Source organism: Rattus norvegicus, chromosome 2 (genome assembly GCF_021556685.1).
Source record: "Rattus norvegicus strain SHRSP/BbbUtx chromosome 2, alternate assembly SHRSP_T2T, whole genome shotgun sequence".
Classification (NCBI taxonomy): Eukaryota; Metazoa; Chordata; class Mammalia; order Rodentia; family Muridae; genus Rattus; species Rattus norvegicus.
Genome location: NC_141535.1, coordinates 20,186,809 through 20,201,847, shown reverse-complemented (window position 1 = coordinate 20,201,847; position 15,039 = coordinate 20,186,809).

Below are 15,039 nucleotides of genomic sequence, written 5' to 3'. Positions count from 1 at the left end.
TCCAATCATACCTGTAGCCTGTTCATTAGATGAACCACCTATAAATACAGTAAGCGCCTTTCCTATGGGTTGTATGCACAAATGTACAGGAAGTACAAAATCATGAAAAGAGTAAAATTATCAATTTTGTCTGAAAAATTTGTATATGTAATAGGCCAAATATCAGTATTTTGTAATAACCAATTAACTGTTGTTTGGAATAAGATATGTTTTACCAGGTTTCTTTTCAAAATACTTCCATGACTTTAGTCCAGAACTCTGTACTAACACAGCTGAAGCTTTATCTCCAATGTGCATAACAAAGTCCTAAGTCCTCTAGTAGGGTGAGGTACTTGGCCAATTAGCATATCCTTAGAAGCTTAAAATTAGCTTCAAATATTCTTATATGGAGTAGTGTAACAGCTACTCCCCAAATATCAAAGCTCATTTTGAGAGCAAAGGTTTGTAGTAAAAATTTCCATATACATTGAAAGATTTAAGTTCTAACTTCTTACACTGAAGAAGCAACAAAATTACCTAATATGAGGCTGTTAGCAATCCTCTAAATCTATCCTGAAATGGCAGTTGGAGTAAGTAAACTGGCTGTAATGTTCTCACAAGTTCCAAAACCTCATCAATCCTTCGTAAATCTTGTAACAATCTCTACCTGTTTGATTTTTCCTTAATTAAAAATAAGTTTGAGTTAGTTAATGTAACACTAGCAATCCTAAATCACAATCTTTAAGTTCTCTTTGTAACACCAGAACACAGCCATGAGGTCACCTGAGTTCTGAGTACTTGACTAGGCAGCTGTCCTAGGGCAGTGGTAATTAGCATAAGAATACTGATAGCTTTAGGGTAAACCACAACTTTGGAAAGCAAAACTTGATAGGCAACTGTTCTTGGGGCAGTGGAATTAGCATTAAAATACAGATACAAAGTTTGACTGTCAGTTCTTATAAATGAACGCAAGATGGTGTGGTCTCCAATACCTCAACAAAGAGACAGTGTCCTAAATTCTTTTAGAAGCCTGGTTCCTAGAATAAGAATTCCATAAAAACATTACCTCAATTTAGACCTGTCTCCCTAGGTTGGCCCATGTCACATGCTATCTAGAATGACTCCATCCAGATTACCAGCTTTATGTCAAATTTCTGTTACCAATATTATACCCTTTTTAACCATATCCAATAACTTGAAAGCCAATAGTCCATAACTAAGGCAACTAGAGCATACTTATACATTTAAAACCAATGAGAAACAAATTGAAGTGGCTTCACCTATCTTTAATATTTAGCCCACACACCATTTTTACCTTTTTGCTATGATTTTAAGAGAAGCACCTTGTCACCTGTTGAGTCAAGTAACAAGTCAGGGATTTTTCTAAGGGAAACAGCTATCAACTCTTGTATGAAGAAGCTGAGAAGCTGTTGGCGCTTTTAAGATCAGCTCATGTAGACGCTTAGCCTCTGGGCAGCTTCTCCAGCTAATCTAGACACCTGGCTCTAGGCACAGGGCTCTAAAAACCTGATTGAAACTTTTTTATTCATATGTTCTTTTTTAAACGAGTTAAAACCAAGTCAAGGTGTGCATGACTGGCAGATAAAGTTTTTACCATTTTTTCTTTTGAACATGAAACATAAAACATTTAAACAACGAGAAATAAAAACCACAGACATACACTGACAGACATGGGACATCCTGGTGCACCAGAGACAAACAATAGACAAATAGGGAAAAAACAAGATGGTGTTCACGGTGACTATCCACTCGAGTGGAGTCGATATGGGTGATGGATTGTCTCAATTCCTGGACTAGTCCACCAACGTGTTGAAACCCAATTCCTATAAGATACTGAGATATATTATCTGAGCAGTACAACCGACATTCGCCAAAGGTATGGAAGTGAAACACAGCCCTGAATATTTTTACACACAACCCAATTACATTAACTCTATCAGGCTGTGCACGGGCACTGAGATGTCCTTTTGTTTGATTCTCCTGAATAAATTTTCAGGCGGTCTACCTCTATCAAATCTGATCAGTATGACTCTGTAAAGCTGTCGCGTCAGCGCACGGAAGCCGCGGCGTCCCCAGAGCAGGCACAGGAGCTTAATTACACCTTTTATAAGCACCAAGACAAAGTTTTTCTCCCAAAATACTGTGTTCCTTTTACCTCCTCCCTTCTCACCCGGGGCGTTCTTTCCCCAATCTTTCGCTTCCGAATTGGAAGGGTCTGGTGTTTGAGATCGATCAGTCCATTGCAAACTTTCACTACATCTGTTTCTGACCCTCTTCGCCCTTCCCCCAACACTCTCCGCTTTGCTGTTACACCTGGGCAGTTCCCACCCGACCTCTGACACCGTTTGGCGGTAACTAGAAACTCAAAGGTCAATAGAAATAACCCGAGGGCTGCCAGAGTAACCATAGCGGCTCCTGCTGCGTCCGGCAGAGGACTGAGCTGGAACAGATCAAGGCTAAACATAGTCTCTCAGAGTTATACCTGCATTCCACAGTTTCTGGATTTCTTCCGTGAAATGGAGGCTTCCTCATCGCACCGGCGATGATGTAGCTTTTTTGTGTCCCGGGTTCTTGGCACCAAATGTCCCGCGCGTGACTTTCCGCCGGCAAGAAGCATGCGGACATTTAGAAATCCTTACTGTGACCAACCTTTTTAATCTTAGAAGAGGAAAAGCCCCGCTGCGCCAACATGGTGCACATATAAAACCCTAGTACGGCGCACCCACACCTTATTGGTTGTTACCCATGATCTCATTAGTCCCTGGAAGCTCTGGCTGCTTGACATTGTTGTACTTTTGGGGTCTTGAGCCCCTTCAAGCTCTTCCAGTTCTTTCTCTGATTCCTTCAACGGGGGACCTATTCTCAGTTCAGTGGTTTGCTGCTGGCATTCGCCTCTGTATTTGCTGTATTCTGGCTGTGTCTCTCAGGAGCGATCTACATCCGGCTCCTGTCGGTCTGCACTTCTTTGCTTCATCCATCTTGTCTAATTGGGTGGCTGTATATGTATGGGTCACATGTGGGGCAGGCTCTGAATGGGTGTTCCTTCAGTCTCTGTTTTAATCTTTGACTCTCCCTTCCCTGCCAAGGGTATTCTTTTTCCTCATTTAAAGAAGGAGTGAAGCATTCACATTTTGATCATCCATCTTGAGTTTCGTTTGTTTTAGGGATATAGGGTAATTCAAACATTTGGGCTAATAGCCACTTAGCAATGAGTGCATACCATGTATGTCTTTCTGTGATTGGGTTAGCTCACTCAGGATGATATTTTCCAGTTCCAACCATTTGCCTACGAATTTCATAAACTCGTTGTTTTTGATAACTGAGTAATATTCCATTGTGTAGATATACCATATTTTCTGTATCCATTCCTCTGTTGAAGGGCATCTGGGTTCTTTCCAGTTTCTGGCTATTATAAATAAGGCTGCGATGAACATAGTGGAGCATATGTCTCTTTTATATGTTGAGGCATCTTTTGGGTATATGCTCAAGAGAGGTATAGCTGGATCCTCAGGCAGTTCAATGTCCAATTTTCTGAGGAACCTCCAGACTGATTTCCAGAATGGTTTTACCAGTCTGCAATCCCACCAACAATGGAGGAGTGTTCCTCTTTCTCCACATCCTCGCCAGCATCTGCTGTCACCTGAGTTTTTGATCTTAGCCATTCTCACTGGTGTGAGGTGAAATCTCAGGGTTGTTTTGATTTGCATTTCCCTTATGACTAAAGATGTTGAACATTTCTTTAGGAGTTTCTCAGCCATTCGGCATTCCTCAGCTGTGAATTCTTTGTTTAGCTCTGAACCCCATTTTTTAATAGGGTTACTTGTTTCCCTGCGGTCTAACTTCTTGAGTCCTTTGTATATTTTGAATATAAGGCCTCTATCTGTTGTAAGATTGGTAAAGCTCTTTTCCCAATCTGTGCGTTGCCGTTTTGTCCTAACCACAGTGTCCTTTGCCTTACAGAAGCTTTGCAGTTTTATGAGATCCCATTTGTTGATTCTTGATCTTAGAGCATAAGCCATTGGTGTTTTGTTCAGGAAATTTTTTCCAGTGCCCATGTGTTCCAGATGCTTCCCTAGTTTTTCTTCTATTAGTTTGAGTGTGTCTGGTTTGATGTGGAGGTCCTTGATCCACTTGGACTTAAGCTTTGTACAGGGTGATAAGGATGGATCGATCTGCATTCTTCTACATTTTGCCCTCCAGTTGAACCAGCATTTGCTGAAAATGCTATCTTTTTTCCATTGGATGGTTTTGGCTCCTTTGTCAAAAATGAAGTGACCATAGGTGTGTGGGTTCATTTCTGGGTCTTCAATTCTATTCCATTTGTCTATCTGTCTGTCTCTGTACCAATACCATGCAGTTTTTATCACTATTGCTCTGTAATACTGCTTGAGTTCAGGGATAGTGATTCCCCCTGAAGTCCTTTTATTGTTGAGGATAGCTTTAGCTATCCTGGGTTTTTTGTTATTCCAGATGAATATGCAAATTGTTCTGTCTAACTCTTAGAAGAATTGGATTGGTATTTTGATGGGGATTGCATTGAATCTGTAGATTGCTTTTGGTAAAATGGCCATTTTTACTATATTAATCCTGCCAATCCATGAGCATGGGAGACCTTTCCACCTTCTGAGGTCTTCTTCAATTTCTTTCCTCAGTGTCTTGAAGTTCTTATTGTACAGATCTTTTACTTGCTTGGTTAAAGTCACACCGAGGTACTTTATATTATTTGGGTCTATTATGAAGGGTGTCGTTTCCCTAATTTCTTTCTCGGCTTGTTTCTCTTTTGTATAGAGGAAGGCAACTGATTTATTTGAGTTAATTTTATACCCAGCCACTTTGCTGAAGTTGTTTATCAGGTTTAGTAGTTCTCTGGTGGAACTTTTGGGATCACTTAAATATACTATCATGTCATCTGCAAATAGTGATATTTTGACTTCTTCTTTTCCGATCTGTATCCCCTTGATCTCCTTTTGTTGTCTGATTGCTCTGGCAAGAACTTCAAGAACTATATTGAATAAGTAGGGAGAGAGTGGGCAGCCTTGTCTAGTCCCTGATTTTAGTGGGATTGCTTCAAGTTTCTCTCCATTTACTTTAATGTTAGCAACTGGTTTGCTGTATATGGATTTTACTATGTTTATGTATGGGCCTTGAATTCCTATCCTTTCCAGGACTTTTATCATGAAGGGGTGTTGAATTTTGTCAAATGCTTTCTCAGCATCTAATGAAATGATCATGTGGTTCTGTTCTTTCAGTTTGTTTATATAATGGATCACGTTGATGGTTTTCCGTATATTAAACCATCCCTGCATGCCTGGGATGAAGCCTACTTGATCATGGTGGATGATTGTTTTGATGTGCTCTTGAATTCGGTTTGCCAGAATTTTATTGAGTATTTTTGCGTCGATATTCATAAGGGAAATTGGTCTGAAGTTCTCTTTCTTTGTTGTGTCTTTGTGTGGTTTATGTATAAGAGTAATTGTGGCTTCATAGAAGGAATTCGGTAGAGCTCCATCTGTTTCAATTTTGTGGAATAGTTTGGATAATATTGGTATGAGGTCTTCTATGAAGGTTTGATAGAATTCTGCACTAAACCCGTCTGGACCTGGGCTCTTTTTTTTTTTTTTTTTTGGAGACTTTTAATGACTGCTTCTATTTCCTTAGGAGTTATGGGGTTGTTTAACTGGTTTATCTGTTCCTGATTTAACTTCGATACCTGGTATCTGTCTAGGAAATTGTCCATTTCCTGAAGATTTTCAAGTTTTGTTGAATATAGGCTTTTATAGTAAGATCTGATGATTTTTTGAATTTCCTCTGAATCTGTAGTTATGTCTCCCTTTTCATTTCTGATTTTGTTAATTTGGACGCACTCTCTGTGTCCTCTCGTTAGTCTGGCTTAGGGTTTATCTATCTTGTTGATTTTCTCAAAGAACCAACTTTTGGTTCTGTTGATTCTTTCTATGGTCCTTTTTGTTTCTACTTGGTTGATTTCAGCTCTGATTTTGATTATTTCCTGCCTTCTACTCCTCCTGGGTGTATTTGCTTCTTTTTGTTCTAGAGCTTTTAGATGTGCTGTCAAGCTGCTGACATATGCTCTTTTCTGTTTCTTTCTGCAGGCACTCAGAGCTATGAGTTTTCCTCTTAGCACAGCTTTCATTGTGTCCCATAAGTTTGAGTATGTTGTATCTTCATTTTCATTAAATTCTAAAATGTTTTTAATTTCTTTCTTTATTTCTTCCTTGACCAGGTTATCATTGAGTAGAGCATTGTTCAATTTCCACGTATATGTGGGCATTCTTCCCTTATTGTTATTGAAGACCAGTTTTAGGCCGTGGTGGTCCGATAGCACGCATGGGATTATTTCTATCTTTCTGTACCTGTTGAGGCCCGTTTTTTGACCAACTATATGTTCAATTTTGGAGAAAGTACCATGAGGAGCTGAGAAGAAGGTATATCCTTTTGCTTTAGGATAGAATGTTCTATAAATATCCGTTAAGTCCATTTGGCTCATGACTTCTCTTAGTCTGTCGACATCACTGTTTAATTTCTGTTTCCATGATCTGTCCATTGATGAGAGTGGGGTGTTGAAATCTCCCACTATTATTGTGTGAGGTGCAATGTGTGTTTTGAGCTTTAGTAAGGTTTCTTTTACGTATGTAGGTGCCCTTGTATTTGGGGCATAGATATTTAGGATTGAGAGTTCATCTTGGTGGATTTTTCCTTTGATGAATATGAAGTGTCCTTCCTTATCTTTTTTGATGACTTTTAGTTGGAAATTGATTTTATTTGATATTAGAATGGCTACTCCAGCTTGCTTCTTCTGACCATTTGCTTGGAAAGTTGTTTTCCAGCCTTTCACTCTGAGGTAGTGTCTGTCTTTGTCTCTGAGGTGTGTTTCCTGTAGGTAGCAGAATGCAGGGTCCTCGTTGCATATCCAGTTTGTTAATCTATTTCTTTTTATTGGGGAGTTGAGGCCATTGATGTTGAGAGATATTAAGGAATAGTGATTATTGCTTCCCGTTATATTCATATTTGGATGTGAGGTTATGTTTGTGTGCTTTAATTCTCTTTGTTTTGTTGCCAAGAAGATTAGATTCTTGCTTTTTCTAGGGTATAGCTTGCCTCCTTATGTTGGGCTTTACCATTTATTATCCTTTGTAGTGCTGGATTTGTAGAAAGATATTGTGTAAATTTGGTTTTGTCATGGAATATCTTGGTTTCTCCATCAATGTTAATAGAGAGTTTTGCTGGATACAGTAATCTGGGCTGGCATTTGTGTTCTCTTAGGGTCTGTATGACATCAGTCCAGGATCTTCTGGCCTTCATAGTTTCTGGCGAGAAGTCTGGTGTGATTCTGATAGGTCTGCCTTTATATGTTACTTGACATTTTCCCCTTACTGCTTTTAATATTCTTTCTTTATTTTGTGCGTTTGGTGTTTTGACAATTATGTGACGGGAGGTGTTTCTTTTCTGGTCCAATCTATTTGGAGTTCTGTAGGCTTCTTGTATGCCTACGGGTATCACCTTTTTTGTATAGGGAAGTTTTCTTCTATGATTTTGTTGAAGATATTTACTGGTCCTTTGAGGTGGTAGTCTTCACTCTCTTCTATACCTATTATCCTTAGGTTTGATCTTCTCATTGAGTCCTGGATTTCCTGTATGTTTTGGACCAGTAGCTTTTTCTGCTTTACATTTCCTTTGACTGTTGAGTCGATGATTTCTATGGAATCTTCTGCTCCTGAGATTCTCTCATCTATTTCTTGTATTCTGTTGGCAATGCTTGTATATACGGCTCCTTGTCTCTTCCTTTGGTTTCCTATATTCAGGGTTGTTTCCATGTGTTCTTTCTTGATTGCTTCTATTTCCATTTTTACTTACATCAATGGTTTGATTGTGTTTTACTGGAATTCTTTCAGGGATTTTTGTGATTTTTGTCTATAGGCTTCTACTTGTTTATTTATGTTTTCCTGGAATTCTTTCAGGGATTTTTGTGATTCCTGTCTGTAGGCTTCTACTTGTTTATTTATGTTTTCCTGTGTTTCTCTAAGGGAGTTCTTCAGGTCTTTCTTGAAGTCCTCCAGAATTATGATCAAACATGATTTTGAAACTAGATCTTTCTTTTCTGGTGTGTTTGGATATTCCATGTTTGCTTCGGTGGGAGAATTGGGCTCCGATGATGCCATATATTCTTGGTTTCTTTTGCTTGGGTTCGTGCGCTTGCCTCTTGCCCTCAGATTATCTCTAGTGTTACTTTGTTCTGCTATTTCTGACAGTGGCTATACTGTCCTATAATCCTGTGTTTCAGGAATGCTGTAGACCTGTTTTCCTGTTTTCTTTCAGCCTAGTTATGGGGACAGAGTGTTCTGCTTTCGGGCGTGTATTTTTTCCTATCTACAGGTCTTCAGCAGTTCCTGTGGGCCTGTGTCTTGAGTTCACCAGGCAGGTCACGTGGAGCAGGAATGTTTGTCTTATCTGTGGTCCTGAGGCTCAAGTTTGCTCGTGGGATGTTGCTTATGAGCTCTCTGCAGGGGCAGTAACCAGGAAGATCTGCGCTGCCCTTTCAGGGAGCTTTTTGAACCAGGGTTCCAGATGGCGTTTGGTGTTTTCCTCTGGAATCAGAGATGTGGACAGATTGTAGTCTCTTCTGGTTTCCCAGGCCTCTCTGAATGTTTATCTCTCCCTCCCACGGGATTTGGGTGCACAGAACTGTTTATCTGGTTGGTCCCTTCAGGTTCCAGTGGTGTCTCAGACACAACGGATTTGCTGCTCCTGTGCCCTTATCCAAGGGAACCCAGAGGCCATATACAGTTTCCTCTTGGGCCAGGGATGTGGGCAGGGGTGGGCAGTGTTGGTAGTCTCTTCTGCTCTGCAGTCTCAGGAGTGCCCACCTGTCTTGGCGGTGAGCTCTCTCTCCCACGGCGTTTGGGAGCAGTGAGATGGAGGCAGGGAGCGCAAGATTGGGACTCCTGCTAAAACCTGGAAGTGTCTGGTCCTAGAGGAATTTTGCCTCTGTGTGTCCCGAGGCCACCAGTCAAGTCGCTTGCAGCAGAAAAGTTCGACATATTGTCTTTTACACAGAACCCAAAAACATGGTGGAAAAAAAGAAAGCATCTTCAATAAATTGTGCTGGTCTGTCGGTCTGTATGTAGATAAATGAAAATACATCCATCTTTATGGATTTGCACAAAGCTCAAGTACAAGTGGTTCAAAAGTTTCATCATTAAGCTGGATAAACTGAATCTAATTGAGTAGGAAGAGGGAAAGAGCCTTGAATACATTGGCTCAATGGAAAATTTCCTGAACACAACACTAATGGCTCAGGCACTATGATCAACAGTTGATTGAAACACATCTCATGAAACTAAAGAGCTTCTATAAGGCAAAAGACACAATCAATAGGACAAATCTGAAACCTACAGATTGTGAAAATAAATTGACTAACCCTGCATCTGCTAGAAGGCTAATATCCAATATATATAAAGAACTCAAAAAGGTAGACTTCAAAAAATCAAATAACCCAATTTAAAAAAGTGGTATAAATCAAAACAGAGAATTCACAACATAGGAATCTCAAATAGCAGAGAAACACTTAAAGAAATGTTCAAAGTCCTTAGTCATCAGAAAAATGCAAATCAAAGTATCCTGAGATTCTGCCTCATTCAAATCAGAATGGCTAACATCAAAAACTCAAGTGACAGCACATGCTGGTGAGGATGTGTAGAAAAAGGAACACTTCTCAATTGCTGGTGGCATTGTGTTGAAAAACCTAGTGGAGGCCTAGAAAGCTAAGTTTACACAAAGAAACAAGCCTGAGAGTGAGATATATTCAGCCAGCTGCACCTGCTGGGAGTCACAGGTCCTATTGTATTATTTTCTGAACTCAGGAGATAATGTTTCCTAGCAACACCTCAATGGCCCTTGGAAGTAACTTAGCACAATTCCTGGAAATACCACAAAAGGTTGATGATTATCCTCTTATGCAGCAGAGTTAATTATCATAGCTCATAGCCAGATGGCCAGACTAAAGCCTTTCTGCCTAAAATGAGCCAATCATTTTAAAAGTCAACTTCCCCACAAACTGCTTATACAATTATGTAACACCAATGCTTGGTAATCACTTTTTCTTTTTTCATTTAAAAATATCTTCTCCTAGATCTGGGATCACTCTCCTAACCTGCTGTGTCAGGGAATGTTTGCATCCTGAGCCCCAGGTTTGCTAAATAAACCCTCTTCTAAATTGTGTAGCTGTCAAGAGACCTAGTGGTCTTTGGGTTTTCGATCCTTACATAAAAGCAGAAGGGTACAACCACTCTGGAAATCAACCCTGTGGTTCCTCAGAAAATTGGAAATAGTTCTACCTGAAGACTCAGCTATACCACTCTTGCATATATGCACAGATTCCTCATCATACCACAAATGCATGTGTTTCACTAATTTCATAGCAGTTTTATTTGTAATAGCAAGAAGCTGGAATCAACCCAGATGTCTCAGAAATAAAGAATGTGGTTTATTTACACAAGGAAATACTATTCATCTATTAGAACTGAGGCCATCTTAGAAGGTCTGATAAAATTCTGCACTAAAACCATCTAGTACTGGGCGTTTTCTGGTTGAGAGACTTAATGACTCCTTCCATTTCATTATTGGTTATGGGACACTTTAGATGGTTTAACTGATTCTGATTTAACTTTGGTACCTGGTATCTGTCTAGAAAATTATCCATTTCATACAAATTTGAAAGTTTTGTTGAGTATAGTATTTATAGTAGAATCTGATAATTTCTTTTTGTTTCTTCAGTTTCTATTGCTATGTCTTCCTTTTCATTTATGACTTTGATAGTTTGGATACTGTCTCTTTGCCCTCTGGTTAGTCTGGCTAAAGGTTGATCTATCTTGTTGAATTTCTCAAAGAGTTTTCTGGCTTTGTTGATTCTTTGTATAGTTCTCTTTGTTTCTACTTGGTTGATTTCTGAATTGTCATTGTTTTCTGCCTTTTATTCCACTTTGGCATATTTTCTTCCTTTTGTTCTAGGGCTTTCAGATGTGCTGTTAGGTTGCTAGTGTATACTCTCTCCAATTTCTGGCAGTTCCTCAGAAAATTGGATATAGTATTGCCTGAAGACCCAGCTATAGCACTCATGGACATATACTCAAAATATGCTCCAAAATATGAGGACACTATGTTCATAGGAGCCTTATTTATAATAGCCAGCAGCTGGAAACAACCCAGATGTTCCTCAACAGAGGAATGGATACAGAAAATTTGGTATATATACAAAATGGATTATTACTTAGCCCTTAATAACTTCATTGATTTCTCATGTAAATCGATGGAACTAAATATCCTGAGTAAGTTAACACAATCATGAAAGAACACACATGATATGTCTCTGGCTTTCTCTCTCTCTCTCTCTCTCTCTCTCTCTCTCTCTCCATATATATATATATATATATATATATATATATATATATATATATATATAATGAATTGCTCTCTTGCTCTCTCTCACATTTTCTAATTAATTACACTTATTTCTGTCCAGGGCTCTACTTGAACACCTTTGCTGAGTCTTGTTATTGTGCCTGTGTCATAGCCATTGCAGGTACTCTCCTGCACTTCTCTTCCAACTGTGACCCTTTGCCAATTTCTTGGCTTAATAGCTGTTACAACTTCACCTGAGCCCAAGCAAACTTGGCCTTCTTGTGAGAATGTCTGTGTCTTATAATGAAGGTATAGTACATGTAGGGCAGCAATGGACCTTCCAGAGTAGCTTTTGCTGCTTCTATACAAGAAAGAGTGTTAGCTGAAAATATTCCCTGCCATTTGCAGATTTGTATCTGCATAAATCACACAGAACCATTACTTGTGAGACAGTCATAGCATTGCCTAAGCTAGCTACCCACATGGTATGTACTCACTGATAAATGGGTATTATGAAAAAAGCTAGGAGTATCCCTGATACAACTTACATACCATATGAAGATCAAGAAGGCAGACAAAAGTGTGGCTACTTCAGTCCTACTTAGAAGGGGGAACAAAACAATCATAGGAGGTAGAGTATGGGAGAGACTTGGGAGGAACAGAGGAGGGGGAGAAGAAAAAGGGGGCAGGATCAGGTGTGGGAGATGGAAGAGATATACAGAGGGTCAGGAAATTGAACAGAGGGGTATAGCAATGAGGGATGGCAACTGGCAGTAGCCAAAAGATAGTCTCAGACACCAGGAAAGCAAGAGGTTCTCAGGACCTAACAGCGATGGCATTAGCTGAAATACGCAACAAAGAGGAAAGAGAACCTGTAGAGACTATATCCAGAGCTTAGGCATTGCTCCCATTTAAGGGAGGGGTCACCCATTCATCTCAAAAATATTAACCCAGAATTGCTCCTGTCTTAAGGGAATGCAGGGACAAAGAGTGGGCCACCTTGGGTTGCAATCATCAAACCTAGTCACTATTGCTGATGCTAATTAGTACTTGCTAAGAGGAGCCTGATATGGATGTGTCCTGAGAGGCTGTGCCAGAACCTATATGGATACTTATAGACAACCAAAGGTCTGAGCACCGGGACCTCAATGGAGGAGTTAGTAGAAGACTGAAGGAGGTGAAGGGGTTTGCAACTCCATAGAAAAAGCAACAATATCAACTAACCAGACTCCCATCACTCCTAGGGACTCGACAACTAATCAAAGAATAAATATGGAGGAACAGAAGACTCCAGCTGCATATGTAGCAGAGGATGGCCTCACTTGGCATCAATGGGAGGGGTGGCCCTTGGTCCTGTGATGCTTTGAAGCCCCAGAGAATGCTTGGCAATGAGGTGCGAGTGGGTCACGGAGCACCATCAGAGTAGCAGAGGGAAGATCAGATGAAATAGGGAGTTTTGGAGAGGAAACCAGGAATGGGATAACATTTGAAATGTAAATAAAAAATAACCAATATTTTTTTAAATGAGGTAATCATGAATTTTGCCAGCAAATGAATGGAACTAGAAAATATCATTCTGAGTGAGGTAATCCAGACCGGAAAGGACATGAATTTTTTTAGCCAAAAAGTACTGAATACTTAGGATACAACCAACAGACCCTAAGTGTAGCAAGCAGATAGGTATAAATTAGGATGGTTCATTTGTACTTAGAAGGGGGAAGAGAGTAATCATGGAAGGCAGATGGACAAAGGGACCTGGATGGCAGAAGGAAGGGGGAGGGAGCGAACAGGATCCAGTATTGGGGAGGGGTAGATGAGAGAATCCCAGAGGTCTTGGAGAATGAATGGAAATATGTAGCATCCTAGGTGGGGTAGTCCTCTAGAAAATGCCAGAGATCTGGGACGTGATTGACTTTCAGGACTCAATGGGGGCTACCTTAGCCAAAAGGACTGGCACTGGGGAAAGGGAACTCAAAGAGTTCACCTTCAGTAAATAAATAGGGCCTCAAGTGGAGAGGGATTGATTTACTAAACACTGTCAAAATTTCTGACCCAGAATTATTTCCATCTAAAATTGCAGGAACAAAAATATAGAGGAGAGTAAGAAAAGGTGTTCCTGTAACTGGCACAACTTGGGATCCATTTTTATGAGGGGATCACCAAGCCCTTACACTATTACTGATGCAATGAGGTGCTTACAATTGGGAGTCTGGTGTAGTTCAAGTCAGCATTAGTGAATCCTGAAGGACCATTTTTGAGACAATCCAATCACACAAGAGTCTTTTTTCACATACTTGAGCTTGGGCTTATCCCTCTACCAAACCTCAGGATGGTTCTGGTGTAGAAAAGTCCAGAACACTCATGGGGACAAGGTTTAATCACGAGAGGGCTGAGTGTTTCTTTCATCGCAAGCATCTAATTTGGGGCCTGCTGTGGTTTTTACAATAATTGCTTGGTGCTGGGAACCAAAAGATAAATTTAACCTATTCTTTCCTTCGGATTGGTGGTGGTTAGGAAGAGATAGGCTTGTAAACTGGAGGTGCAGATTTCTTAGGGTAATAACCTGGAGATTGATATTGGATGCAGGTCTTATTGGGGGGTATCCTGGAATTTGGTGATTGGTACCGGCATATTAATTTATTTGGGTTTAAACGTAGGTTGGGTTTTCTAGGATGGAGTCTGAACACAAAAGATCTGGTCTCTTGCTGGCATGGCTGTCCTCTGAGAAGCCCTAGCAGCAGCTGACTGAGATAGACACAGATTCTTACACCCAATTATTGGACTGATATCAGAAACACCTATGGTTAAAGTAGGGGAATGATTGAAGAAGCTCAAGGGGAGGGTGAACCCATAGGAGGACCAGAGGTTTCAACTAACCTGTAACCCATGGAACTCCCAGAGACAGAGCTACCCACCAAGAGTATACATAGAACAGTTCAAGACCACTGGCAAATATATGCAGAGGCCTGCCTTGTCTGGCAGTAGGACAAGATGTGCTTAATCCTGGAGTGACTTCAGGTCCCATGGAACAGGGTAGCGTTTGATGGCAGGGCACCCTCTTGGAGTCATAGTGGAGGAGGAATGGGATGAGAAACTGTGGGGAGGGGAACTGGGAGGGAAGAGGACAACTACTGGAATGTCAATAAATAAAAATTTTAAAAAGATAGGTTTTCTGTCTCTATATCATCTCACAAAATTATTTAATCAATCAAATACTATTCTTTTATGAGTGTTAGGGACATCTTTCTTTCATTTTACAAAACTTGCCTCCCAAAATCCTTTCTGTTCTCTGCATTGCAGAAAAACTCTTGGTATTTAATAAGGTACTACTAATATAATTTTCTTCCTGGTGAGTGTATTATATTTAGCTTTCTCATAGATATTTCTTTATCAACCTGATTAGTTGGGATTGATCAGAATACAAATAGGACTGATTATCTATGATTGGATACTTGGATTAAATATTTTCTGCAAACATGCATGAAGGACTGCTTTATGTTACTCTCTGTGTGATATGTATTGATGAAATAAATTGATCTGATAAGGAAGCATGAGGGTAGGAGAGACAGCCTTGCCCTGACATGTTAGCAGAGGTAAGAGAGAGTGACAGGAATTAGGAATTCT